Below are 27374 nucleotides of genomic sequence, written 5' to 3'. Positions count from 1 at the left end.
TACCCGCTGGGGAAGGTGTAGACTGGAGACAGGATGACATGGTGCCCAGTAATGAAACAATGACACACTAGTTGGAGAATGGAGGGGAAAATGCTATAATGGTAGGGGGGGGCACAGGAACATAGCGATATAGGGGAGGCGACATTGTGCATGCAGAAGAAGGGTGAACCAATTCCAGGTTTCATAGCAAGGTTTAGGCAGAAGTGGGAAGAGAGTGCAGCGATACCCTTCGAGGGGAATGGCCCCTTGGCCATCCAGACTTTGTTGAACTGCATGTGGCCGCAGCAAGCCCAAGTATATAAATTACGGAATCTGAACTGGCAAAATCAAACGTGGGTGCAGACAATTGCTATTATCTCAGCAATAGGGGTGCCATGGAGAACCAGTGATGCAGGCAGCAGCTATCAGACTATTCAGAAGTATGAGAGAAGACCCCATAATGGTTGTAAAAAAGGAGATAGTGAGATGGCTTGTCAGATTGATACCAGAGCTACTCCGTCTTGTGTGCCCCCCTCCACAGACGTGCAAGCTAATGGACAGTTGATTAGCACCATTGGGATAGCCGGTGTCCTGATTAACTTTTTCAGCCCCTACCTCGCTAACGATAGATAACATGGATGTTACCGATACCTTGATAATTTCTAAAGACAAGCCCCCTCCCCTTGTTAGACGGACAGACTCTCTGTAAGTTAAGTGCGACCTTATACTGTCGACCTGATGGCATTTGCATGGATCTCCCACAAATTCAGGTTCCACAGATGTTAAAGCTCACTCAAGGAGTGGATAATTGTCCTGATAGTCAGGTATTGTACTGCTGGCAACTGCATTGCAACCTGTATCCCCTGCTCCTGCAAAAACTATGCACAGCCCTGGGGCATTCCTCTGACTTGCAAGGACAATATTTGCAAAACCTTCTCAAAACCAGCCAGCAAAACAAGGTGCTTCACTGCACCATCTTTTAAGAGCAGGGATGATGAGCAGGCAGCCCCTTATGTTGGAGACATGGAGACCTTGAGAACCGGGCCCCTTCTGTTCTTCGGCCCTGAAGGGCTGTGAGTAGCAGCAGAACTAAACAACCAACTGATAGAAAATGGAGGGGCTCTCTCACAGGGGACCTGTGGACCCTCACCTCACAGTGACCATAGACCCCTGCTAAACCAAAGCATATTGGACCTATGGTGTATAGTCTATCTCAAACTTCAGTCCGGCTCATACAATCTCTGTTCTAATCCTGGGTGCGGCTATGCTCAACATCGAGTTCTTTGACAGGCAGACAGGAAGGATTACCATAAGACCGATGATATTAAAGGCATTATTCCAGCAGCAGGGCCCCTGCTTTACCCAGAAGCTCTTGTTGGCGTTAACACCGGAATGTGGGCCCAACACAAAAACCATGTTGGTACAAGGAGTGTCGCAGCACCCCTATCCTTCTGATTCCAAAACAAGGAAAGAAGAATGAATGGCGATTCATGCAGGACCTAAGAGCAATAAATAAGATTATTATTCCCATTGCCCCACTGGTCCCCGATACCAACATCGTCCTCACTTCTATATCTGCCTCCACCAGCACCTTCACTTTATGTTTGGCATTTTTCTCTATACCTCTACATGCTGACAGCTAATATCTATTCGCATTCACCTACAAAAGGTTCAAAAAACTAGGTAATAATAGAGATCTTGAAGATTATAATGCTAGCAGGAAGGAGTTTAAGAATTAAATTAGGAGAGCCAGAAGGGACCATGAGAAGGCCGTGGACAGGATGTACCCCAGGCTACTGTGGGAGGTGAGGGTGGAGATCACTGGGCCTCTGGTGACAATCTTTACATCATCAATGGAGACAGAAGAGGTTCCAGAGGATTGGAGGGTTGCAAATGTTGTTCCCTTATTCAGGAAAGCGAGTAGAGATAGCCCAGGAAATTATAGACCAGTGAGTCTTACCTCAATGATTGCTAATTTGATGGAAAAAGTCCTGAAAGGCAGGATTTAAGAACATTTGGAGAGACATCATATGATGAGGAATAGTCAGCATGGCTTTGTCAAAGGCAGGTCATGCCTTATGAGCCTGACAGAATTTTTTGAAGATGTAACTAAACACATTGATGAAGGTAGAGCAGTAGATGCAGTGTATATGGATTTCAGAAAGCCATTTGATAAGGTACCTCACGCAAAGCTTATTGGGTAAGTAAGGAGGCATGGGATCCAAGGGGACATTGCTTTGTGGATCCAGAATTGTCTTGCCCACAGAAGGCAAAGAGTGGTTGCAGACAGGCCATATTCTGCATGGAGGTTGGTGACCAATGGTGTGCCTCAGGGATCTGTTCAGGGACCCTTACTCTTAGTAAATTTTATAAATGACCTGGATAGGTTAGTAAATTTGCTGATGACACAAAGGTTAGGGGTGTTGTGGATAGTGTGGAGGGCTATCAGAGGTTACAGCAGGACATCAATATGATACAAAATTGGGCTGAGAAGTGGCAGATGGAGTTCAACTCAGATAAGTGTGAAGTGGTTCATTTTGGTAGGTCAAATATGATGGCAGAATATAGCAATAATGGCAAGACACTTGGCAGTGTGGAGGATCAGGGGGATCTTGGGGTCCAAGTCCATTGGACACTCAAAGCTGTATGCAAGTTGACTCTGTGGTTAAGAAGGCATATGGTGCATTATAACCATATAACCAAATAACCATATAACATTCACAGCACGAAAACAGGCCATCTCGGCCCTCCTAGTCCGTGCCGAACTCTTAATCTCACCTAGTCCCACCTACCCGCACTCAGCCCATAACCCTCCACTCCTTTCCTGTCCATATACCTATCCAATTTTACCTTAAATGACACAACTGAACTGGCCTCTACTACTTCTACAGGAAGCTCATTCCACACAGCTATCACTCTCTGAGTAAAGAAATACCCTCTCGTGTTTCCCTTAAACTTCTGCCCCCTAACTCTCAAATCATGTCCTCTTGTTTGAATCTCCCCTGCCCTCAATGGAAACAGCCTATTCATGTCAACTCTATCTATCCCTCTCAAAATTTTAGATACCTCGATCAAATCCCCCCTCAACCTTCTATGCTCCAATGAATAGAGCCTTTCTCTGTAACTTAAGTGCTGAAACCCAGGTAACATCCTAGTAAATCGTCTCTGTACTCTCTCTAATTTATTGATATCTTTCCTATAATTCGGTGACCAGAACTGCACACAATATTCCAAATTTGGCCTTACCAATGCCTTGTATAATTTTAACATTACATCCCAACTTCTGTACTCAATGCTTTGATTTATAAAGGCCAGCGTTCCAAAAGCCTTCTTCACCACCCTATCTACAGGAGACTCCACCTTCAGAGAACTATGCACTGTTATTCCTAGATCTCTCTGTTCCACTGCATTCCTCAATGCCCTACCATTTACCCTGTATGTTCTATTTGGATTATTCCTGCCAAAATGTAGAACCTCACACTTCTCAGCATTAAACTCCATCTGCCAACATTCAGCCCATTCTTCTAACCGGCATAAATCTCCCTGCAAGCTTTGAAAACCCACCTCATTATCCACAACACCTCCTATTTAGTATCATCGGCATACTTACTAATCCAATTTACCACCCCATCATCCAGATCATTTATGTATATTACAAACAACATTGGGCCCAAAACAGATCCCTGAGGCACGCCGCTAGTCACTGGCCTCCATCCCGATAAACAATTATCCACCACTACTCTCTGGCATCTCCCATCTAGCCACTGTTGAATCCATTTTATTACTCCAGCATTAATACCTAATGACTGAACCTTCTTAACCAACCTTCCATGTGGAACTTTGTCAAAGGCTTTGCTGAAGTCCATATAGACTACATCCACTGCCTTACCCTCGTCAACATTCCTCATAACTTCTTCAAAAAATTCAATAATGTTTGTCAAACATGACCTTCCACGCACAAATCCATGCTGGCTACTCCTAATCAGATCCTGTCTATCCAGATAATTATTAATACTATCTCTAAGAATACTTTCCATTAACTTACCCACCACTGATGTCAAACTGACAGGTCTATAATTGCTAGGCTTACTTCTAGAACCCTTTTTAAACAATGGAACCACATGAGCAATACGCCAATCCTCCGGCACAATTCCCGTTTCTAATGACATCTTGAAGATCTCTGTCAGAGCTCCTGCTATTTCTACACAAACTTCCCTCAAGGTCCTGGGGAATATCCTGTCAGGACCCGGAGATTTATCTACTTTTAAATTTCTTAAAAGTGCCAGTACTTCCACCTCTTTAATTGTCACAGGTTCCATAACTTCCTTACTTGTTTCCCACACCTTACACAATTCAATATCCTTCTCCTTAGTGAATACCGAAGAGAAGAAATCGTTCAAAATCTCTCCCATCTCCCTCGGCTCCACACATAGCTGACCACTCTGATTCTCTAAGGGGCCAATTTTATCCCTCACTATCCTCTTGCTTTTAATATAACTGTAGAAACCTTTCGGATTTACTTTCACCTTATTTGCCAAACCAACCTCGTATCTTCTTTTAGCTTTTCTAATCTCTTTCTTAAGATTCCTTTTACATTCTTTATATTCCTTGAGCAATTCCTTTACTCCATGCTGCCTATATCTATTGTAGACATCCCTCTTTTCCCGAACCAAATTTCTAATATCCCTTGAAAACCATGGTGCTTTCAAACCTTTAACCTTTCCTTTCAACCTAACAGGAACATAAAGATTCTGTACCCTCATAATTTCACCCTTAAATGACCTCCATTTCTCTATTACATCCTTCCCATAAAACAACTTGACCCAATCCACTCTCTCTAAATCCCTTCGCATCTCCTCAAAGTTAGCCTTTCTCCAATCAAAAATCTCAACTCTAGGTCCTGTCCTGTCCTTCTCCATAATTATATTGAAGCTAATGCTATTGTGATCACTGGACCCGAAATGCTCCCCAACACATACATCTGTCAGCTGACCTATCGCATTCCCTAACAGGAGATCCAACACTGCCCCATCTCTCATCGGTACTTCTATGTATTGTTGCAAAAAACTATCCTGCACACATTTCACAAACTCTAAACCATCCAGCCCTTTTACAGAATGAGCTTCCCAGTCTACGTGTGGAAATTTAAAATCTCCCACAATCCCCACCTTGTGTTTACTACAAATATCTGCTATCTCCTTACACATTTGCTCTTCCAACTCACGCTCCCCATTAGGTGGCCTATAATACACTCCTATCAGTGTTACTACACCTTTCCCATTCCTCAATTCCACCCAAATAACCTCCCAAGAGAAGCCCTCTAATCTATCCTTCCAAAGCACCGCCATAAGATTTTCTCGGACAAGCAATGCAACACCTCCTCCTCTGGCCCCTCCTACTCTATCACACCTGAAGCAACTAAATCCAGGAATATTTGGTTGCCAATCACACCCTTCCTGCAACCATGTTTCACTAATAGCTACAACATCATAATTCCAGGTATCAATCCACACTTTAAGCTCATCCACCTTTCTTAGAATGCTCCTAGCATTAAAATAGATACATTTAAGATACTCTCCACCTCCTCCTCTCTTTTCATCCCTAACAATGCATTCAAATTTATTATCCTTTTCTTTCTTCTCCCCTACATCTTCGGGCTGAGCGCATCCCTTCTCCATCCCCTGCCTTTCCTCCCTCACACACTGTCTCTTTACTTGCTCTACTGGTGAACTAACCTCCTCTCCCATAGTTTCCTCAAATTGATTCCCGCCTTCCCATCTTACTAGTTTAAAGTCTGCCCTGTAGCTCTAGCAAACCTCCCCGCCAGGATATTGGTCCCCCCAGGATTCAAGTGTAACCCGTCCTTCTTGAACAGGTCACGCCTGCCCCAGAAGAGGTCCCAATGATCCAGAAACTTGAATCCCTGCCCCCTGCTCCAATCCCACAGCCACACATTCATCCTCCACCTAATTCCATTTCTACTCTCACTGTCGTGTGGCACAGGCAGTAATCCCAAGATTACTACCTTTGCAGTCCTTCTTCTTAACTGCCTTCCTAACTCCCTATGCTCTCGTTTCAGGACCTCTTCCCCTTTCCTACCTATGTCATTGGTACCTACATGTACCATGACCTCTGGCTCCTCACCCTCCCACTTCAGGATATCTTGGACGCGATCAGAAACGTCCCGAACCCTGGCACCAGGGAGGCAAATTACCATCCGGGACTCCCGATCACCTCCACAGAACCACCTGTCTGAACCCCTGACTATTGAGTCCCCTATTACTATGGTCCTCTTTCTTCTATCCCTACCCTTCTGAGCTACAGGGCCGTCCTCTGTGCTGGAGGCCCGGCCACTGTCACTTCTACCAGGTAGGCTGTCCCCCCCAACAGTACTCAAACATGAGTACTTATTATCAAGGGGTACAGCCACTGGGGTACACTTTAGTACCTGCCTCTTCCCCTTCCTGACTGTGACCCACCTATCTGCCTCCCGTGGCCCCGGAGTGACCACCTGCCTGTAACTCCTCTCTATCACCTCCTCACTCTCCCTGACCAGGTGAAGGTCATCGAGCTGCAGCTCCAGTTCCCTAACTCGGTCCTTCAGGAGCTGCAGTTCGGTGCACCTGGCGCAGTTGTGGACGTCCGGGAGGCTCGGAGACTCCAGGACCTCCCACATCCGACACCGAGAACAACAAGCTGCCCTCACACTCATACTTCCCAAATAACTGAAAATAACAAGAACTAAAAGCCTACTGTGCCCTCTTCTGCCTAAGCTCCCTGAGCCCAAGCCCTACACTCTGCTCCCGGCGCACTCTGCTGCCCGCAAATAAAGCTGACCGCTTCTTAAGGCTGCGTTCTTTTTATATCTTCCCTCCTTCCCAGGCCTCCTTCATGCGCCTCCGCAGTCCCACCTCTCAGAACTCCAATCTGAGATGTAATTGGCCTTCATCAATCATGGAATTGAGTTTAGGAGCCGAGAGGTAATGTTGCAGCTATATAGGACCTTGGTCAGACCACACTTGGAGTACTGTGCTCAGTTCTGGTCACCTCACTATAGGAGGGATGTGGAAGCCATAGAAAGGGTGCAGAGGAGATTTACAAAGATGTTGCCTGGATTGGGGAGCATGCTTATGAGAGTAGGTTGAGTGAACTTGGCCTTTTCTCCTTGGAGCGAAGAAGGATGAGAGGTGACCTGATAGAGGTGTATAAGGTGATGAGAGGTATTGATCATGTGGATAGTCAGAGGCTTTTCCCCAGGACTGAAATGGTTAACACGAGAGTGCACAGTTTGGAGGTGCTTGGAAGTAGGTACAGAGGAGATATCAGGGGTAAGTTTTTTACACAGAGAACGGTGAGTGCGTGGAATAGGCTGCCGACAATGGTGGTGGAGGCAGGTACAATAGGGTCTTTTAAGAGATTCCTGGATAGGTACATGGAGCTTAGAAAAATAGAGCACAATGGGTAACCCTAAGTAATTTCTAAGGTAAAGACATGTTTGGCACGGCAAAACATGTTTAGCACAGTTTCTATATATACTCGGATCCAATCACCACAAGGATACATGGAAAGCCCAGTCGTGTATGTGGCAGGTGTAAAGCATGACCTGGATGAGTGCCCTTGTCCAATCATTCCACTCTTATCCAATATGCTGATTGTATCCGAATAGCTTTGGACAGGAGCCCTCACTGCCTAGCTGATACAATTAGGGTGTTACAGCTTTTGACTGACAGGGGACACCGGGTTTCCCTGGAAAAGGTGCAGTGTTGCCAGGACACCGTGCACTATCTTGGGTTCAAGCTGGGAACGAGAGGACTAGGAAAAGACCGTTTATTAGCTGTCCAGCAATCCCAATACCAAAGACAGAGAAGGAAATTCTTTCTTTCCTAGGAATGGTTGGGTACTGTTGACAGTGGATACCGGAGTGTAGTGAAATGGATGCTGTACTCAAGGCGGCCACCCTGCAGGATCAGCCAGCAACTGTGCGGTGGACTGACAAGAGGGATCGAGCATTCACAGCCCTTGGTGAGGCACCAGCCTGGGCCTACCTGACTACGAGAAAGCCTTTCCTCCTGTACATTAGTTTGAAACAAGGATTCGCTACTGGAACGCTTTGCCAAAAATACGGGAGTGGCAAACAACCTGTGACCTATTACTCCGCCTCCCTACCTGCTGTAGTAAAGGGAATGCCCTCCTGCTTGTGACTAGTGGCAGCCCCAGTGGTGATCGTCGAAAAATCCATCCCCAGAGTGCTTGATCACCCTCACACTGTGTTGGTACCCCATGCCATGACCCTGCTCCTCAATTCTGCCGTCACCCAACATTTTCCCTCATGAGGTTGTAGAGGCTCACGCTCTGCCAAATGGACTGGCAGCAGAACTTTTCAACCACTTTCAGGCAATTATATTGGCCTTGGGCAAGACTACGAACATTTACACTGACTCCCACTCTGCCTTTGGAGTAGCCCATGATTTTGGACAGCTCTGGAAGAACAGAGGATTCATTACCACTTCTGGAAAACCTATTAAACATTCAACTGGTTATTAACTTGTTAGAAGCCATCCAGTTGTCACAGGCCTTAGCCATAATTAAATGCGAGGCACATACTGTGGTGAACTACATATACCTGTCTGGACACGCCCCTCTGCTGACTGCTCCTGTGGCTCCTCCCACTGACCCCTGTATAAAGGTGGTTGGAGGCACTGCTCCTCCCTCAGTCTCCAGGATGTTGTGTGGTGGTCTCTTGCTGCTAATTGTGGTCTCTTGCTGCCTATCGTTCACCTCCCGTCTCCGAGAGTTATTGATGGTGCATCACATACCTCAGCAGGAGTCGAGGTCTCCAAAGGGAATCATTTCAACACAACAATGAAGCAAGTGGTGCGCTCCAGCAGCAGCTGATATTACTGCCCCCCCGGGTGGAAAAAGGAGAGGGGGCGCTCATCATTGCCATCACAATCACATATTGACAGATTGCAGCAAGCCCACGTTCTTGCCACACTGCAAGAAAATTTCACGTGGACAAAAGCTGCTTGCAGCCCATGAGCAGGCTGATGGTGCCACCTTGATGGGCGGGTTGTTTGCCCTGCAGCTTGCTTTTGCCCCTGGCTTGCTTGGTTCATGGCAAAGGAGAGATGCAGCATGCAATTAGCCCCTGAGATAACAGTCACAATAAAAAGGGTAGGACATACATGCCAGATATGTCAGCAGAATAAAGGGAAGACTCCAGCAAAGTATGATCATTTGTCCCAGCCAGAAATGCCATTTGAAAACTTACAGATAGACTTTGCAGAAAGATGCCAGAGGAAAAAGGCTACAAGTATATATTGGTGGCAATAGATACGTTCTTTCTGTGGGTGGAGGCATATCTGGCTAGGTACAGAGGAAATGTCATGGGTAAGTTTTTTGCGCAGAGAGTGGTGAGTGCATGGAATGGGCTGCCAGCACCGTGGAGGCGGATACGATAGGATCTTTTAAGAGACTCCTGGACAGATACACGCAGCTCTGAAAAATAGAGGGCTATGGATAACCTGAGGTAATTTCTAAGGTAAGGACATGTTCAGCACAGCTTTGTGGGCTGAAGAGCCTTTATTGTGCTGTAGGTTTTCTACGTTTCTATGTTTCTATGATTCTATGAAGGGATGACGCTAGGACAGAGAAGAATGCCATAATGAAGGAAATCATACCAAGATCTGGGATTCCATTGTACATTAATAGTGATAGGGGCTCATTTTACTAATTGACTAATGCAAGGGCTGAAAGACACCCTGGGAAGTAGCAGTGGAGATTGCGGAGGCATTAGCAATGATCTTTCAAAAGTCAATAGATTCTGGCCTGGTTCCGGAGCACTGGAAGGTTGCAATTGTCACTCTGCTATTGGGCAAGGAAGCAAAAAGGAAATTATAGACCTGTTAGCTTGACATCCGTGGTTGGGAAGTTGTTGGAGTCGATTGTCAAGGATGAGGTTATGGAGAACCTGGAGGCATATGACAAGATAGGCAGAACTCAGCATGGTTTCCTTAAAGGAAAATCCCGCCTGACAAACCTAGTGCAATTTTTTGAGGAAATTACAAGTAGGCTAGACAAGGGAGATGCAGTGGATGTTGTGTATTTAGATTTTCAGAAGGTCTTTGACAAGGTGCTGCACATGAGGCTGCTAAACAAGATAAGAGCCCATGGAATTACTGGAAAGTTACATACTTGGATAGAGCGTTGATTGGCAGGAAACAGCCAGTGGGAATAAAGGGATCCCATTCTGGTTGGCTGCCTGTTACCAGTGGTGTTCCGCAGAGGTCCATGTTGGGACCACTTCATTTTACGTTGCATATCAAAGATTTGGATTATGGAATAGATGACTTTATGGCTAAGTTTGCTGATGATACAAAGATAGGTGGAGGGGCTGGTAGTGCTGAGGAAACAGAGAGTCTGCAGAGAGACTTGGATAGATTGGGAGAATGGGCAAAAAAGTGACAAATGAATTACAATGTCAGAAAGTGGATGGTCATGCACTTTGGTAGAAGAAATAAATGGGCAGACTTTTATTTAAATGGGGAGAGAATTCAAAGTTCTGAGATGCAATCGGACTAGAGAGTCCGTGTGCAGGATACCCTTAAGGTTAACCTCTAGGTCGAGTCGGTGGTGAAGAAGGCGAATGCAATGTTGGCATTCATTTCTAGAGGAATAGAGTATAGGAGCAGGGATGTGATGTTGAGGCTCTATAAGGCACTGGTAAGACCTCACTTGGAATACTGTATGCAGTTTTGGGCTCCTTATGTAAGAAAGGATGTCCTGACGTTGGAGAGGGTTCACTAGATTCAGTAGAATGATTCCAGGAATGAGAGGGTTAACATATGAGGAACGTTTGACTGCTCTTGGACTGTACTCCTTGGAGTTTAGAAGAATGAGGGGGGACCTCATAGAAACATTTCGAATGTTGAAAGGCATGGACAGAGTGGATGTGGCAAAGTTGTTTCCCATGGTGAAGGACTCTAGTATGGGAGGACATGACTTGAAGATTTCAGGGCGCCCATTCAAAACAGAGATGCAAAAAAAATGTTTAGCCAGAGGGTGGTGAATCTGTGGAATTTGTTGCCACAGGCGGCAGTGGAGGCCAGGTCATTGGGCATATTTAAGGCAGAGATTGATAGGTATCTGAGTAGTCAGGGCATCAAGGTTATGATGAGAAGGCAGGGGAATGGAACTAAAGTGGAGATTGGATCAGCTCATGATGAAATGGCAGAGCAGACTCGATGGGCCAAATGGCCGATTTCTGCTCCTTTGTATTATGGTCTTGTGGATTTCAGTTGAAGTTACACATCTCCTATCAATCCCAATCCTCGGGAATGGTGGAAGTGGTAACTGGAGAAATAGAAATTGCATTAGGCAAAGTGTGTCAGCAGAATGACCTTAAATGGCCAGAGGCTTTGCCTCTGGTAATGTATGCTTTGTGAAACCAGAAGAACAGGAGTACAAAATATTGACCAATGACAATGGGGCTGTCACTAATCTTGCAGACCACATGAAGAAATCAGTGACTAAAATAAAACAGGTGGGCAGGCAGTTCCACAACGATAACCCACCTGGGGGAGAATGGTGGCCATTTGGAAATTGGTGGGGAATGCTGGTACATTATGAGATAATAATTGTAATCATGGTAATTTGTTTACTGGCCATGAGATTCCTCTGTACCCTAGTATCCTCCAGAGGACAGGGCCCAATGACACTAGCCCCCCACGTATGTATGAAGACCATCTGGAAGGCCTGGGACCTGTAGGGATGGGGAGGAGGAAGAGGACAGTGGCGATAGCTATGGTGAGGAGGAATGTCTGAAATTGTGCCCCTTTCCTGAGGGTTATGAGGCCCTCATCCGAGAGATAGACTCAATAAGAGAATATGAATGTGAATAGGGAAAAGAGTAAACATGAGGAAATCTGCAGATGCTGGAAATTCAAGCAACATACACAAAATTCTGGTGGAATGCAGCAGGCCAAGCAACATCCATAGGAAGAAGCACTGTCAACGTTTTGGGCCGAGACCTTTCTCTAACTTTTCTAACTTCTGTTAATGCCTCTCCTCCCCTTCTTACCCCATCCTTGATTTATTTATTTCCCCCTTCCTTTTTTGTCTCTCTCTGCCCATCACTCTTTGCCTGTTCTCCATCTCCCTCTGGTGCTCCCCTCCCTCTTTCTTTCTCCCTAGGCCTCCCACCCCCTTCTCCAGCTCTGTATCCCTTTTGCCAATCAACTTTCCAGCTCTTAGCTTCATCCCTCCCACTCCTGTCTTCTCCTATCATTTCAGATTTCCCCCTCCCCCCACTTTCCAATCTCTTACTATCTTTTCTTTCAGTTAGTCCTGATGAAGGGTCTCGACCCAAAATGCCGACAGTGCTTCTCCCTGCTGATGCTGCCTAAGAAAAGAGCATGAGTGCTGATCTAGAAGAGCAACAAGGAGGGCTTTATGGAGGAAAATGGTTAATAAGCCACATGACTAGGTTCAAGGAGACTGTAAAGCAAAGACCCTTGTGTGGAAATAGAGAACAGTACCTGCTAACTCTTTCGAGATAAGGTATGAGTCTAATCTGCTGCAACCATGGCAACAGAAACTAATGTGCTGAGGTCTGCAAGATAGTTTAACTTGTAACTGCTCCTTTCACTCCAAGTTTTTTAGTGAACGGTAACATATTGTTAGTAATATTTCTATGCAATGATTGGATATATTATAATAAGTCTGCTGTTACTATGCTGAACTGTATAAAAGGGTGCTATTGTAACAGGAGAGCAGAGCTGGGAGCTGGTGGAGACCAGCTCTCTCTCTCCTTGGTACCAAGTAAACTAAAGATTGTGAAACAAGACTCCGGAGTTGAGCATTCTTTTCACCTAAGGTCAAATTTCCATGACAGTATGTTTCTGACACTATTCAATCTTTTTAAACAATTTTTTTGTCCTCTATTAAATCCATGAGCTTAAATAGTTGCTCCTGCCTTGTGATTTCCTTAATTGATGGCTGCCATTCTTATCTGGCACTGCTCACAAGTTTCAGCATACATTCCAGCACCAAAATAGCATGGCCACAATGCTTGGCAAAGCAGCACAGTGAAACAACAAACAAGAAAACAACAACAGCAAAACAAGCCCCTTTCCTCCTTCCCACTCACCCACATACACATCGAGAGTCATCCAACTCCAGGACATGCCTATAGCCTCAGAGACTGAGACAGGCTTAACTACTGGATCAGCCAATGTCAGGACCCTGAGCTCCAAACTCAAAATCTGAGCACTGCCAACTGACTGGCCCTCATGCTTTCTCAAGCCTTCTGCTCAGACAGACTCCTGGTTGCTGGGAATTGAGTGCAGAGTGGAGGTCTAGACTGTGGATGTCCTTCATCACCCATCCTTATCACTGGCCTTTGAATGCGGAGCAGAAGTCTGTCCTACGAATGTCCTTTGCCACCCGTCCATGTAGCTGGACTTTAAACAGGGAGTGTGAAGTGTAGGCCGAAACACTATCTCCTCCATATCACTGCCCCTAAACCCTAACCTGACCTCTAATTCCCGTCTTTGTCCTCAAAACCGTCCATATGAATTAAAAACTAAATCTGAGCCATGATCTCAACGGAGACTGTAGATTGGTGCCATCTTGAAAAAATAACTGGCCAGTCTATTGGTCAGGAAGTTGAGGATCCAATTTTTGAGGAAGGTATTGACACAAGAGTACAGAGTTTGATGTTGAGTTTGCATGGAATTATCGTATGAAAAGTAGAGATGCTGTCAAGAACATTTCTCATCATTGTTACTGTGAAGAAAATCATGGAAACTAAGGAACATCTTCAGACCAAGCAGAGTACTGGAATACCAGAGGCTAGCTAATCTTCTTCCTTTATTCCAGAAGGATAGCAAAGAAATCCAGGGATATACAGGCTAGGGAGCCTCACCTCAGAGATGGGCAAGTTATTGGAAAGGATTTTAGCATACAGCTTCTACCAGCATTTGTAACAGAAAACAGAGTAGCACAGGAAAAGACCCTTTGGCCCACAAAGTTAGTCTAAAGTAATTAAGCTAATCACACCAGACTAATCACTGTCACCCATCCCTCATATCCCTCCATTCTCTGCACATCCCCTGCCTCTTCTGCACCTCTATTGTACCCTCCTCCACCACCACCCCTGGCTGGGTATCGCAGGTATTCAGTGCTCTGTGAAAAACAGCCCTTTACATCTCTTTTAAACTATCCTGCTCCTACCTTTAAATGCATCCTCCCTAGTATTGGATATTTCAGTCCTGGGAAAAAGATGCATAGCTTTAGACTCTATCTATCCTCTCCTAATCTTACAAGCCTTGATCAGATCTCCCTTCACTTCAGCACTTCAGAGAATACATCCAACCCTAGTCTTACCAACTTCTTCTATATTACAAAGCCTCATATCCAGGAAGCTCCAAAACCTCCACATTTTTCATATAATGCGGCAAACAGAACCGAATGAAATAGACCTAATGCGGCTGTGCCAGTTTTTATAAAATTGCAATAAAATTTCCTAACTCATGGACATAATGCCTTGACTAATGCATGCCATAGTATTTCCTTACCTCCACATCAACTTGTGCAGCCACTTTCAAATGTATCAGTACAGATCCCTGCAGAACACCAGTAGGCACAAACCTCCAGCCAGAATAAGTCCCATTGATCACGACACTCCCTTCAATAAGCAAACCAATTCTGAATCCAAATAGTCAATTGCTCCTTAATCGCACATTTGTGTGCTGCACAGAGACTGCTCTATCGTCTATGTACTTTTCCTTAGAGAATTTGGAGCAAGAAAGCTGTGAGTGAACGGCTGATTTTTTGGAGCAAAGGGAGTTTTTTTTTTACCTCTCGGGGTAAAAGAGAGGTGAAAGTGCCCAGGCGCATGACGTCAGCCAGTAGAACATGGAAGGTTTGAAAAGAGGACTGCCGTATCCAGCGGGCAGTGGAGTGAAAAGCAACAGAGTGATAGGGCTTTGGCTTAATGGACTTAGGCAGTAACAGGATGAGACAAGGTAGGTTTATCTGTGTTAATTGCAGAAATGAAGTAATATCTGTGTGAGGCCAGTTTTCTGTTCTCGGTGTCAGATGTGGGAGGTCCTGGAGTCTCCCAGCCATAATTAAATAAATGACCATAATTGTACCAGGTGTGTCGAGCTGCAGCTCCTGAGGGACCGAGTTAGGGAACTGGAGATGCAGCTCAATGATCTTTACCTGGTCAGGGAGAGTGAGGAGGTGATAGAGAGGAGTTATAGGCAGGAGGTCACACCAGGGCCAAGGGAGATGTACAAGTGGGTCACAGTCAGGAGGCAGAAGGGGAAGAGTCAGGTACTAGAGAGTACCCCGTGGCTGTACCCCTTGACAATAAGTACTTCTGTTTGAGTACTGTTGGGGGAGACAACCTAGCTGGGGAAGCAACAGTGGCTGTACCTCTAGCACAGTCTGGCCCTGTGGCTCAGAAAGGTAGGGAAAGGAAGAGGAAGGCAGAAATGCTAGTGGACTCTATAGTTAGGGGGTCAGACAGGTTATTCTGTGGACGCAGGAAAGAAACTTGGAAGGTTGATTGCCTCCCAGGTGCCAGGGTCCCGGATGTTTCAGATTGCGTCCAAGATATCCTGCAGTGAGAGGAAGAACAGCCAGAGGACTTGGTACATATTGGTACGAATGACAGAGGTAGAAAAAGGTAAGAGGTCCTGAAAAAAAGACTACAGGAAGTTAGGAAGGAAGTTGAGAAGCAGGACTGCAAAGGTAGTAATCTCGGGATTACTGCCTGTGCAATGCGACAGTGGGAATAAGAATAGAATGAGGTGGAAGATAAGTGCGTGGCTGAGGGATTGGAGCAGGGGGCAGGGATTCAGGTCCCTGGATCATTGGGACCTCTTTTGGGGCAGGTGTGTCCTGTACAAAAAAGAAGGGTTGCACTTGAATCCCAGGAGGAGGCAACATCCTAGCAGGGAGGTTTACTAAGGCTACTGGGGAGAGTTTGAACTAGCATTGTTGGGGGGTGGGAACCAAACTGAAGAGACTGGGGAAGATGTAGTTGGCTCACAAATAGAGAAAGCTTGTAGACAGTGCGAGAGGGAGGATAGGCTGTTGATAGAGAAGGGATGCACTCAGACTGAAGGTTTGAGATGTGTCTATTTTAATGCAAGGAGTGTTGTGAACAAAGTGGATGAGCTTAGAGCGTGGATCAGTACTTGGAGATATGATGTGGTGGCCATTACAGAGACTTGGATGGCTCAAGGACAGGATTGGTTACAAGTGCTGGGTTTTAGATGTTTCAGAAAGGACAGGGAGGGAGGCAAAAGAGTTGGGGACGTGGCACTGTTGATCAGTGATAGTGTCACAGCTGCAGAAAAGCTGGATGTCATGGAGGGATTATCTACGGAGTCTCTGTGGGTGGAAATTAGGAACAGGAAGGGGTCAATAACTGTACTGGGTGTTTTTTATGGGCCGCCCAATGGTAACAGGGATTTCGAGGAGCAGATAGGGAAACAGATCCTGTAAAGGTGTAATAATAACAGAGCTGTCGTGATGGGAGATCTTAATTTCCCAAATATTGATTGGCATCTCCCTAGAGCAAGGGGTTTAGATGGGATGGAGTTTGTTAAGTGTGTTCAGGAAGGTTTCTTGGCACAATATTTAGATACGCTTACAAGGGGAGAGGCTGTACTTCATTTGGTATTGGGAAATGAACCTGGTCAGGTGTCAGATCTCTCAGTGGGTGAGCATTTTGGAGATAGTGATCATAATTCTATCTCCTTTACAATAGCATTGGAGAGAGATAGGAACGGACAAGTTAGAAAAGTGTTTAATTGGAGTAAGGGGTCTTAAGAGCCTATCAGGCAGGAAATTGGAGTCTTAATCTGGAACAGATATTCTCAGGGAAAAGAAATGTGGCAAATATTCAGGGATATTTGTGTGGAGTTCTGCAGGTACATTTCAATGAGACAGGAAAGTTATGGTAGAGTACAGGTACCATGGTGTACAAAGGCTGTAATAAATCTAGTCAAGAAAAAAAAGAAAAGGTTCAGAGAGCGAGATAATGTTAGAGATTTAGAAGATTATAAGGCTAATAGGAAGGAGCTTAAGAAGGAAATTAGGAGAGCCAGAAGGGACCATGAGAAGGCCTTGGCAGGCAGGGTTAAGGAAAACCCCAAGACATTCAAAGCAGATATTTGTGGTAAACACAAGGTGGTGATTGTGGGAGATTTTAATTTTCCACACGGAGACTGGGAAGCTCAATCTGTAAAAGGGCTGGATGGTTTAGAGTTTGTGAAATGTGTGCAGGATAGTTTTTTGCAACAATACATAGGAGTACCGACGAGAGATGGGGCAGTGTTGGATCTCCTGTTAGGGAATGCGATAGGTCAGCTGACAGATGTATGTGTTGGGGAGCATTTCGGGTCCAGTGATCACAATAGCATTAGCTTCAATATAATTATGGAGAAGGACAGGACAGGACCTAGAGTTGAGATTTTTGATTGGAGAAAGGCTAACTTTGAGGAGATGCGAAGGGATTTAGAGAGAGTGGATTGGGTCAAGTTGTTTTATGGGAAGGATGTAATAGAGAAATGGAGGTCATTTAAGGGTGAAATTATGAGGGTACAGAATTTTTATGTTCCTGTTAGGTTGAAAGGAAAGGTTAAAGGTTTGAAAGCACCATGGTTTTCAAGGGATATTAGAAATTTGGTTCAGAAAAAGAGGGATATCTACAATAGATATAGGCAGCATGGAGTAAAGGAATTGCTTGAGGAATATAAAGAATGTAAAAGGAATCTTAAGAAAGAGATTAGAAAAGCTAAAAGAAGATACGAGGTTGGTTTGGCAAATAAGGTGAAAGTAAATCCGAAAGGTTTCTACAGTTATATTAAAAGCAAGAGGATAGTGAGGGATAAAATTGGCCCCTTAGAGAATCAGAGTGGTCAGCTATGTGTGGAGCCGAGGGAGATGGGAGAGATTTTGAACGATTTCTTCTCTTCTGTATTCACTAAGGAGAAGGATATTGAATTGTGTAAGGTGTGGGAAACAAGTAAGGAAGTTATGGAACCTATGACAATTAAAGAGGTGCAAGTACTGGCACTTTTAAGAAATTTAAAAGTGGATAAATCTCCGGGTCCTGACAGGATATTCCCCAGGACCTTGAGGGAAGTTTGTGTAGAAATAGCAGGAGCTCTGACGGAGATCTTTAATATGTCATTAGTAACGGGGATGGTGCCGGAGGATTGGCGTATTGCTCATGTGGTTCCATTGTTTAAAAAGGGTTCTAGAAGTAAGCCTAGCAATTATAGACCTGTCAGTTTGACATCAGTGGTGGGTAAATTAATGGAAAGTATTCTTAGAGATAGTATTTATAATTATCTGGATAGACGGGATCTGATTAGAAGTAGCCAGCATGCATTTGTGCGTGGAAGGTCATGTTTGACAAACATTATTGAATTTTTTGAAGAAGTTATGAGGAATGTTGACGAGGGTAAGGCAGTGGATGTAGTCTATACGGACTTCAGCAAAGTCTTTGACAAAATTCCACATGGAAGGTTAGTTAAGAAGGTCCAGTCATTAGGTATTAATGCTGGAGTAATAATATGGATTCAACAGTGGCTAGATGGGAGATGCCAGAGAGCAGTGGTGGATAATTGTTTATCGGGATGGAGGCCAGTGACTAGCGGGGTGCCTCAGGGATCTGTTTTGGGCCCAATGTTGTTTGTAATATACATAAATAATCTGGATGATGGGGTGATAAATTGGATTAGTAAGTATGCCAATGATACTAAGGTAGGAGGTGTTGTGGATAATGAGGTGGGTTTTCAAAGCTTGCAGGGAGATTTATGCCAGTTAAAAGAATGGGCTGAATGTTGGCAGATGGAGTTTAATGCTGAGAAGTGTGGGTTTCTACATTTTGGCAGGAATAATCCAAATAGAACATACAGGGTAAATGGTAGGGCATTGAGGAATGCAGTGGAACAGAGAGATCTAGGAATAACAGTGCATAGTTCTCTGAAGGTGGAGTCTCATGTAGATAGGGTGGTGAAGAAGGCTTTTGGAACACTGGACTTTATAAATCAAAGCATTGAGTACAGAAGTTGGGATGTAATGTTAAAATTGTACAAGGCATTGGTAAGGCCAAATTTGGAGTAGTTCTAGTCACCGAATTATAGGAAAGATATCAATAAATTAGAGAGAGTGCAGAGACGATTTACTAGGATGTTACCTGGGTTTCAGCACTTAAGTTACAGAGAAAGGCTCTATTTATTGGAGCGTAGAAGGTTGAGGGGGGATTTTATCAAGGTATTTAAAATTTTGAGAGGGATAGACAGAGTTGACGTGAATAGGCTGTTTCCATTGAGAGTAGGGGAGATTCAAACGAGATGACATGATTTGAGAGTTAGGGGGCAGAAGTTTAAGGGAAACATGAGGGGGTATTTCTTTACTCAGAGAGAGATAGCTGTGTGGAATGAGCTTCCTGTAGAAGTTGTAGAGGCCAGTTCAGTTGTGTCATTTAAGGTAAAATTGGATAGGTATATGGACAGGAAAGGAGTGGAGGGTTATGGGCTGAGTGCGGGTAGGTGGGACTAGGTGAGATTAAGAGTTCGGCACGGACTAGGAGGGCCGGGATGGCCTGTTTCTGTGCTGTGATTGTTATATGTTATATGGTTATTCTACAAGTATGTGAAGAGCAAGAGGATAAGATGTGAAAGAATATGACCTATCAAGTGTGACAGTGGAAAAGTGTGTATGGAACCGGAGGGAATAAAAGAGCTATTTAATGAATACTTTACTTCAATATTCACTATGGAAAAGGATCTTGGTGATTGTAGTGATGACTTGCAGCAGACTGAAAAGCTTGAGCATGTAGATATTAAGAAAGAGGCTGTGCTGGAGCTTTTGGAAAACATCAAGTTGGATAAGTCACTGGGACTGGATGAGATGTACCCCAGGCTAATGTGGGAGGCAAGAGAGGTTATTTCTGAGCCTCTGTCAATGATCTTTGCATCATCAGTGAGGATGAGAGAGGTTCCAGAGGATTGGAGGGTTGTGTATGTTGTTCCTTTATTCAAGACAGGGAGCAGAGATAGCCCAGGAAATTATAGACCAGTGTGTCTTACTTCAAGTGGTTGGTAAGTTGATGGAGAAGATGCTGAGAGGCAGATTTATGAACATTTGAAGGGGTATAATATGAATAGGTGTAGTCAGCATTACTTTGTCAAGGGCAGGTCATGCCTTACAAGCCTGATTGAATTTTTTTGAGGATGTGAGTAATCACATTGATGAAGGAAGAGCGGTATATGTAGTGTATATGGATTTCAGCAAGGCAGTTAATAAGGCACCCCATGCAAGACTTATTGAGAAAGTAAGTAGGCATGGGATCCAAGGGGATATTGCTTTGTGGATCCAAAACTGGCTTGCCCACAGAAGGCAAAGAGTGGTTGTAGACAAGACATATTCTGCATGCAGGTCACTCACCAGTGGAGTGCCTCAGGGATCAGTTCTGGGACCCTTACTCTACGTGATTTTTATAAATGACCTGGATAAGGAAGTGGAGGGATGGGTTAGTAAGTTTGCTGATGACACAAAGGTTTGAGTTGTTGTGGATAGTGTGGAAAGATGTCAGAGGTTACAGCAGGACATTGATAGGATGCAAAACTGGGCTGAGAAGTGGCAGATGGAGTTCAACCCAGATAAGTGTGAAGTGGGTCATTTTGGTAGGTCAAATATGATGGCAGAATATAGTATTAATGGTAAGACTCTTGGCAGTGTGGAGGATCAGAGGGATCTTGGGGTCCAAGTCCATAAGACGCTGAAAGCAGCTGCGCAGGTTGACTCTGTGGTTAAGAAGGCAGACTGTGTATTGGCCTTCATCAATTGTGGAATTAAATTTTGGAGCTGAGAGATAATGTCTCAGCTATATAGGACCTTGGTCAGACCCCACTTGGAGTACCATGCTCAGTTCTGGTCACCTCACTACAAGAAGGATGTGGAAGCCATAGAAAGGGTGCAGAGGAGATTATCAAGGGTGTTGTCTAGATTGGGGAGCATCCCCGAGCATGGATGAGTGAGCTCTGCCTTTTCTCCTTAGAGCGATGGAGGATAAGAGGTGACCTAATAGAGGTGTATAAGATGATGACAGACATTGATTGTGTGGATAGTCAGAGGCTTTTTTCCCAGGGCAAAAATGAGAGGACACAGGTTTAAGGTGCTGGGGTGTAGGTGCAGAGGAGATGTCAGGGGTAAGCTTTTTACTCAGAGAGTGGTGAGTGCGTGGAATGGGCCGCCAGCAACGGTGGTGGAGGCAGATATGATAGGGTCTTTTAAGAGACTTTTAGATAGGTACATGGAGCTTAGTAAAATAGAGGGCAATAGGTAACTTCTAAAGTAGGGTCATGCTCAGCCGAACATCGTGAGCTGAATGGCCTGTATTGTGCTGTAGGTTTTCTATGTAATACCAATACAAAGTGCTCATTTCGGACCTTACCTTTTTTTTCCTCTGCCTCTATGCACATATTCCCTCCATTCTCATTTTGATCCTACCCTCTACCTGGTAATCCACGTGTTCTTGACGCATCTATATACATTGTATAATGCTGTTGTATCCTCCTTAATCCTGCTCTCTAGGATTTTCCATGCTCCTTGACTCTTCTAATATCCTTCTTGACTTTTCTAGCTTCTTTATAAATTTCAAAGACTCTGCTTGATTTCACTTTCCTAACTCTGCTTTATTTTCTTACTTGACTACGTTCACAACCTCGCTTATGATCCACATGTCCCTTACTATACATCCTTTTCCTTCCTTTTTAATGGAACATAATTGTGAACACTGTTTCCTAAATGCTCCCCATTTAAAGGTCACCTGACCAGGTTTATTTCCCTATACAAGGATCAGGATGGTCCATTTGTTTACTTTCAATGCATCTAACAATCTCTATCCCATTGCAATCTCTTACATTGAAAAGCCCCAGTCTATACTGGTTAAAATAAAATCACCCTTAACAACAACTCTGTTGTCTTTAAACCTTTCCCTAAATTTCTACCGTATCTTGTAATGAAACACAAAAATTTGCAAGAAATGAGACATTTAAGAAATCAGGTCAGTACCCAATATTTGCACCACAGTTGTCATTTGAAATTTTTTTCTATTTGCAATGAATTTCCAAGGTGCCTTCAACAGAATCTGTAACTCATCTCTGAATTTCCTCTGAGTCGCTGTATAAATGCTCGTATTTGTGCAGGAATTCAAATACATGAGCAGATAACCAGTTTCAGTAGCAATACATGCTGGGTTTGAGTCACCTCCTTGGTAATAAATTGTATCCGACAGTTGAGTGGCTAAATAGCTCAGAATAGATGTAAGCCACAGGAGAATAAAACTTCCAGATATGGCAAAGAGCAAAATGACGGACTTCCTTCGGTTCGATAACTCTGGGTCTCTCCGATCCTCGACAGTGTCACCACATAGACACCTATGGGTTCTATTTGCCCTCAAAATACGTTTGGCAGTCAGTGAATTTAACGCAATAATTTTATTAAAATGTAAACAATGGGACAGAGAGACCCTGAATCCAGCTATATACTGACCATGCAGGTAACATGTAAATGTCTTTTTGGTTGGCAACCCCACTCCGTATTGTTAACCATACGCACAGCCTCATAACTGAATATCATACGGAACCCCTTTAAAAAGGCGGCAACAGCTACCATAACAACAACGGTGATTGCAATTCTTCTGGTGTAGTACCTCATGTACATTCTGGTACGGAACCTCATGTACCTTCTGGTGTAGTACCTCATGTACCTTCTGGTGTAGTAATTCATGTACTTTCTGGTGCGGTACCACATGTACCTTCTGGTACGGTACCTCATGTACCTTCTGATGTAGTACCTCATGTACCTTCTGGTGTAGTAATTCATGTACTTTCTGGTGCAGTACCTCATGTACCTTCTGGTACGGTATCTCATGTACTTTCTGGTACGGTACCTCATGTACCTTCTGGTACGGTACCTCATGTACCTTCTGGTGCGGTACCTCATGTACTTTCTGGTACGGTACCTCATGTACATTCTGGTGCGGTACCTCATATACCTTCTGGTACAGAACCTCATGTACCTTCTGGTGCGGTATGTCATATATTTTCTGGTATAGTACCTCACATACCTTCTGGTGTAGTACCTCATGTACCTTCCTGTGTGGTACCTCACGTACATTCTGGTGTAGTACCTCATGTACTTTCTGGTATGGTACCTCATGTACCTTCTGGTGTTGTACCTCATGTACCTTCCTGTGCGGTACCTCACGTACATTCTGGTGTAGTAGCGCATGTACCTTCTGGTACGGTACCTCATGTACCTTCTGGTACAGTACCTCATGTACCTTCTGGTAGGGTACCTCATGTACCTTCTGGAGTGGTACCTCATGTACCTTCTGGTGTAGGACCTCATGTACCTTCTGGTGTAGTACCTCATGTACCTTCTGGTGCGGTACCTCATGAACCTTCTGGTACAGTACCTCATGTACCTTCTGCTGTAGTACCTCATGTACTTTCTGGTACGGTACCTCATGTACCTTCTGGTACTGTACCTCACGTACCTTCTGGTACGTTACCTCATGTACCTTCTGGTACGGAACCTCATGTACATTCTGGTACGGTACCTCATGTACCTTCTGGTACTGTACCTCACGTACCTTCTGGTACGTTACCTCATGTACCTTCTGGTGCGGTACCTCATGTACTTTCTGGTACGGTACCTCATGTACTTTCTGGTGCGGTACCTCATGTACCTTCTGGTACGGTACGTCATGTACTTTCTGGTGTAGTACCTCATGTACTTTCTGGAGCGGTACCTCATGTACCTTCTGGTGCAGTACCTCACGTACCATCTGGTGTAGTACCTCATGTACTTTCTGGTACGGTACCTCATGTACCTTCTGGTACAGTACCTCACATACCTTCTGGTACGTTACCTCATGTACCTTCTGGTACGGAACCTCACGTACCTTCTGGTACGATACCTCACGTACCTTCTGGTACGGTACCTCATGTACTTTCTGGTGTAGTACCTCATGTACTTTCTGGAGCGGTACCTCACGTAACTTCTGGTGTAGTACATCATGTACTTTCTGGTGTAGTAATTCATGTACTTTCTGGTGCGGTACCACATGTACCTTCTGGTACGGTACCTCATGTACCTTCTGATGTAGTACCTCATGTACCTTCTGGTGTAGTAATTCATGTACTTTCTGGTGCAGTACCTCATGTACCTTCTGGTACGGTATCTCATGTACTTTCTGGTACGGTACCTCATGTACCTTCTGGTACGGTACCTCATGTACCTTCTGGTGCGGTACCTCATGTACTTTCTGGTACGGTACCTCATGTACCTTCTGGTGCGGTACCTCATATACCTTCTGGTACAGAACCTCATGTACCTTCCGGTGTGATACCTCATGTACCTTCTGGTGCGGTATGTCATATATTTTCTGGTATAGTACCTCACATACCTTCTGGTGTAGTACCTCATGTACCTTCCTGTGCGGTACCTCACGTACATTCTGGTGTAGTACCGCATGTACCTTCTGGTACGGTACCTCATGTACCTTCTGGTAGGGTACCTCATGTACCTTCTGGTGTGGTACCTCATGTACCATCTGGTGTAGGACCTCATGTACCTTCTGGTGTAGTACCTCATGTACCTTCTGGTGCGGTACCTCATGAACCTTCTGGTACAGTACCTCATGTACCTTCTGCTGTAGTACCTCATGTACTTTCTGGTACGGTACCTCATGTACCTTCTGGTACGTTACCTCATGTACCTTCTGGTACGGAACCTCACGTACCTTCTGGTGCGGTACCTCATGTACTTTCTGGTACGGTACCTCATGTACTTTCTGGTGTAGTACCGCATGTACTTTCTGGTGCGGTACCTCATGTACCTTCTGGTACGGTACGTCATGTACTTTCTGGTGTAGTACCTCATGTACTTTCTGGAGCGGTACCTCATGTACCTTCTGGTGCAGTACCTCACGTACCTTCTGGTGTAGTACCTCATGTACTTTCTGGTACGGTACCTCATGTACCTTCTGGTACAGTACCTCACATACCTTCTGGTACATTACCTCATGTACCCTCTGGTACGGAACCTCACGTACCTTCTGGTACGATACCTCACGTACCTTCTGGTACGGTACCTCATGTACTTTCTGGTGTAGTACCTCATGTACTTTCTGGAGCGGTACCTCATGTACGTTCTGCTACGGTACCTCATGTACTTTCTGGTACGGTACCTCATGTACCTTCTGGTACGGTACCTCATGTATCTTCTGGTGCGGTATCTCATGTACCTTCTGGTACGGTATCTCATGTACCTTCTGGTACGGTACCTCATGTACTTTCTGGTGTAGTACCTCATGTACTTTCTGGAGCGGTACCTCATGTACGTTCTGCTACGGTACCTCATGTACTTTCTGGTACGGTACCTCATGTACCTTCTGGTACGGTACCTCATGTACCTTCTGGTGCGGTATCTCATGTACCTTCTGGTACAGTACCTCATGTACCTTCTGGTGCGGTACCACATGTACCTTCTGGTGTAGTACCTCATGTACCTTCTGGTACGGTACCTCACGTACCTTCTGGTGTAGTACCTCATGTACCTTCTGGTACGGTACCACATGTACCTTCTGGTGTAGTACCTCATGTACCTTCTGGTGTAGTACGTCATGTACCAACTGGCACGGTACCTCATGTACTTTCTGGTACGGTATCTCATGTACCTTCTGGTACGGTACCTCATGTACCTTCTGGTGCGGTACCTCATGTACCTTCTGGTACGGTACCTCATGTACCTTCTGGTGTAGTACCTCACGTACCTTCTGGTACGGTACCTCATGTACCTTCTGGTGCAGTACCTCATGTACCTTCTGGTGTAGTACCTCATGTACCTTCTGGTACGGTACCTCATGCACCTTCTGGTATGGTACCTCATGTACCTTCTGGTGCGGTACCTCATGTAGCTTCTGGTTCAGTACCTCATGTACCTTCTGGTGTAGGACCTCATGTACCTTCTGGTACGGTACCTCATGTACCTTCTGGTTCAGTACATCATGTACCTTCTGGTACGGTACCTCATGTACCTTCTGGTGTAGTACCTCACGTACCTTCTGGTACGGTACCTCATGTACCTTCTGGTGTAGTACCTCACGTACCTTCTGGTACGGTACCTCATGTACCTTCTGGTGCAGTACCTCACGTACCTTCTGGTACGGTACCTCATGTACCTTCTGGTGTAGTACCTCACGTACCTTCTGGTACGGTAACTCATGTACCTTCTGGTGCGGTACCTCATGTACCTTCTGGTGCGGTACCTCACGTACCATCTGGTGCGGTACCTCATGTACCTTCTGGTGCAGTACCTCATGTACCTTCTGGTGTAGTACCTCATGTACCTTCTGGTACGGTACCTCATGCACCTTCTGGTACAGTACCTCATGTACCTTCTGCTGTAGTACCTCATGTACTTTCTGGTACTGTACCTCACGTACCTTCTGGTACGTTACCTCATGTACCTTCTGGTACGGAACCTCACGTACCTTCTGGTGCGGTACCTCATGTACTTTCTGGTGTAGTACCGCATGTACTTTCTGGTACGGTACCTCATGTACTTTCTGGTGTAGTACCGCATGTACTTTCTGGTGCGGTACCTCATGTACCTTCTGGTACGGTACGTCATGTACTTTCTGGTGTAGTACCTCATGTACTTTCTGGAGCGGTACCTCATGTACCTTCTGGTGCAGTACCTCACGTACCTTCTGGTGTAGTACCTCATGTACTTTCTGGTACGGTACCTCATGTACCTTCTGGTACAGTACCTCACATACCTTCTGGTACGTTACCTCATGTACCTTCTGGTACGGAACCTCACGTACCTTCTGGTACGATACCTCACGTACCTTCTGGTACGGTACCTCATGTACTTTCTGGTGCGGTACCTCATGTAGCTTCTGGTTCAGTACCTCATGTACCTTCTGGTGTAGGACCTCATGTACCTTCTGGTACGGTACCTCATGTACCTTCTGGTTCAGTACATCATGTACCTTCTGGTACGGTACCTCATGTACCTTCTGGTGTAGTACCTCACGTACCTTCTGGTACGGTACCTCATGTACCTTCTGGTGTAGTACCTCACGTACCTTCTGGTACGGTACCTCATGTACCTTCTGGTACGGTACGTCATGTACTTTCTGGTGTAGTACCTCATGTACCTTCTGGTGTAGGACCTCATGTACCTTCTGGTACGGTACCTCATGTACCTTCTGGTTCAGTACATCATGTACCTTCTGGTACGGTACCTCATGTACCTTCTGGTTCAGTACATCATGTACCTTCTGGTAC

This window comes from Hypanus sabinus, chromosome 27 (assembly GCF_030144855.1).
Source record: "Hypanus sabinus isolate sHypSab1 chromosome 27, sHypSab1.hap1, whole genome shotgun sequence".
In the NCBI taxonomy this organism is placed as follows: domain Eukaryota; kingdom Metazoa; phylum Chordata; class Chondrichthyes; order Myliobatiformes; family Dasyatidae; genus Hypanus; species Hypanus sabinus.
Note: the sequence above shows the minus strand (reverse complement) of the source record.